Here is a 3,480-nt window from a genome sequence, read left to right on the forward strand (position 1 = left end):
CATGTATGGCTTGTGTAGTAATTAGTTTTCTATGCTTAATGTATGGTATATGTGTAAGTTTATCACAGAGATGTTGAAAATCTGCATATAGCATGAGATCTTATACCTTGAAAAAAGAATAGGAATCGATTTATGTTAATCTGCTATTAGAATAAGAAGTGAGAAATTTAGAATTGATTAATAAATTAGTAGAATGAAAAGTTAATGAAGTTAATACCCTAGGTCTTTTTATTATTGATTTTCATCCTTTAATTAGTTATTTTGTTCACAGTTATTTAAAATTTTATAAATAGATTTATTCATCTAAATTTTGTGTGCCAAATAGAAATTAAAGAACAGTTATTGATAATTGGGTTATAGTCTTTGTAGGAACGATACTCTATTTACTATCTATTTTACTTTAATCAATTGCGTGCACTTACGTATCATATTTTACCGATCAAGTTTTTGGCGCCGTTGTCGGGGACTTAATTTCCAATATCAAAATTAATTGTTGTTTGTTCTAATTTTTTTATTTTTATTTTTTTTGTATTTTACACTTATTCGGATCTAGGTTGTATTGTGTTTCAGGAATCATTGTTATATGCGGGGAAGTAGACAAAAGGGACTCAAATAGATAGATCTTGAAATTGAGAGAACATGCAGACAGAACCGAAAGATAAAGAAAATGTTGTATTTTTCCATGGCTGAGAATGCAAATAATGTTGTCAACAACAATGCCAATTTGGGTCATGAAGGTAATGTCGCAGATGAGGTCGATCCACCATTGAGAAACTATGTAATCCCTACTGGTATAGGGATACATTCAAGTATTCGTCCTCTTACTGTTGAGGCGAATAATTTTGAGATTAAACCCTCAATTAGTCATATGGTACAGAATGTACAATTTGGGGGGTTACCAAATGAGGATCCAAATCTCCATATCACAAATTTCTTAGAGCTTTGTGTGACATTCAAAATGAACGGGGTGAGTAATGATGTTGTCAGATTAATATTATTCATGTTTTCATTAAGAGACAGAGCTAAGAGTTGGTTGAATTCATTACAAGCCAAATCTATAGTTACTTGGGAAGACTTGGCTCAGAAATTCCTTGGTAAATATTTTCCTCCTGCGAAGTCAGCCCGAATTGGAGGAGAGATTAATAACTTCCATCAGTTTGCTGGGAAGTCTTTATATGATGCATGGGAACGTTTTAAAGAGTTTCAAAAGAAATTCCCACATCATAGAATAGAGACGTTGATGCTGGTTCATACATTTTACAATGGTTTGGGGGAAATACAAGGACAATTATAGATGCAACATCGGGAGGAGCGTTTATGAGAAAAAGCACTAATGAAGCATATGAATTATTGGAAGAGATGGCCATGAATAATTATAATTGTCTTACTGAGCGTGAGAATAAGAAGGTGGCAAGAGTCTTAGAAGTTGATCCTATTGCTTTATTGACCGCTCAAGCGGCATCTCTAACCAAGCAATTGCAGCAAAATAACCTCGTCGCACAAGCAATGCAAGTGCAGAATGTCGTGAGTTGTGAGCTTTGTGGGGGGCTACATTCTTATGAACAATGCCTAAGCACAACTAGTTGCTCAACAGATGTAAATAATAATCCTTTGGAACAGGCACAGGTTATTGGTAACTTTTCAAGACCTGCAACCAACACCTACTCCAATTCATATACTCCTACGTGGAAAAAAAACCATAACTTGTCTGGGAAAAATAATCAAGGGTTACAACTGCAGTATCCACAATACCCACCCCAACAATCCCCTCATCAACTGACTTATGGACTACATTCTAGGCCTTATTATGATCCAAACCCATGCCCATCTCATCCACCACCGCATCCTCCAATGAACCCACCAACAATACCGCCAAAGCAATTAAATCAATTCATGACAGAGACAAGGTCTTCAATTAGGAATTTGGAGACACAAATAGGTCAATTAACTAAAACAAATTCTAGTAGACAGAAAGGGAATTTGCCTAGTTCCATAGAGGTAAATCCTAAAAAGCAATGTCAAGCTATCACTCTAAGGAGTGTGCCTAAGTATGATGGACCTATAGTGGATGACAAGGGGAAGAAGACAGAGAATCAATATGTTACTAGTCTAGTACAAGAGGAGGTTACTGAAGATCTTCCAAAGACAGAAAAGCCAAAATACACTTAGCCTACACCAAGGATTTCATATCCTCAACGGTCCCGAAAAGCCAATCTTGAGAAACAATTCTCCAAATTTCTTGAGGTATTTAAGAAACTTCACATTAACATCCCTTTTGCAGAGGCTCTAGAACAAATGCCTAGTTATGTGAAGTTTATGAAAGAGATATTGTCTAATAAGAGAAAAACGGAGGAATATGAAACTGTTGCATTAACTGAAGAGTGTAGTGCCATTATTCAAAAGAAGCTTCCTCAAAAGTTAAGAGACCCAGGCAGTTTCACTATACCTAGCACCATTGGGAACTTTCATTGTGAGAGAGCCTTATGTGATTTAGGTGCAAACATTAATTTAATGTCGTTGTCTGTATTTAAAAAGGCTTTGTTTGGGGGAAGCTAGACCCACTACTATTACTCTTCAACTGGCTGACCATTCATTAAGACACCTGTGAGGTATTATAGAGGATGTTCTAGTAAAGGTAGATAAGTTCATTTTTCCAGTGGACTTCATTGTATTGGATATGGAAGAAGATGAGGACGTGCCTATTATATTAAGACAACCACTTTTAGCCATAGGGCAAGCATTGATAGACGTCTAGAATGGTGAGTTAAGGCTCAGAGTACAAGGTGAGGAGGTTGTTTTTAATGTTTTCAAAGATTTGAAATATCCTTAAGCTAGTGACCACTGTTTTAGTGTTAGTGTATTGGAGGAACTAAGTAAAGGGGTCCAGTCAATTAAGGATCCACTTGAGTTAAGTTTGATTGCAAGTCCTGAAGAGTGTGATGGTACCAAAGCCAGTGAATATGTTAAGTGGTTGAACTCATCGGGGCAAATTTATAAAAAGAAATATGAGGAATTGGGGCAAGTTCTTGAGAGACCTCTCCCATCTATTGAAAAGCCACCAGTTCTTGAGTTAAAAACTTTGCTTGATCATCTTAAGTACGCTTATATGGGTAAGAATGACACTCTCCCAGTTATTATTTTAGCTTCATTGTCTGTGATTGAAGAAGAGAGCTTCTTAGGGTGTTGAGGGCTCAGAAACTAGCAATTCAGTGGACTTTGGCAAATATAAAGGGTATAAGTCCTTCAAAAGTGATGCACCATATATTAATGGAGGATGATTGTAAGCCTAGTATTGATGCTCAGAGGAGGCTCAATCCTTCAATGAAAGAAGTGGTAAGGAAAGAATTCTTAAATTGTTGGATGCAGGGGTAATTTACCCAATATGTGACAGTGCTTGGGTTAGTCCTGTCCAGGTAGTCCCAAAGAAGGGTGGCATAACGGTGGTTAAGAATGATAATAATGAATTTATTCCAACTCGTA

The 3,480-nt window shown here is 36.5% G+C and overlaps 1 non-coding gene across 1 annotated transcript; it reads right to left on the reverse strand.

Annotated features, from left to right (window-relative positions):
• Positions 1-1,125: 1,125 nt before the first annotated feature.
• On the reverse strand, positions 1,126-1,230 carry LOC133798979 (small nucleolar RNA R71). The gene has a single exon (XR_009876190.1). It is a non-coding gene; the product is annotated as a small nucleolar RNA R71 (small nucleolar RNA).
• Positions 1,231-3,480: the final 2,250 nt, after the last annotated feature.

Source organism: Humulus lupulus, chromosome 8, assembly GCF_963169125.1.
Source record: "Humulus lupulus chromosome 8, drHumLupu1.1, whole genome shotgun sequence".
NCBI classification, from domain to species: domain Eukaryota; kingdom Viridiplantae; phylum Streptophyta; class Magnoliopsida; order Rosales; family Cannabaceae; genus Humulus; species Humulus lupulus.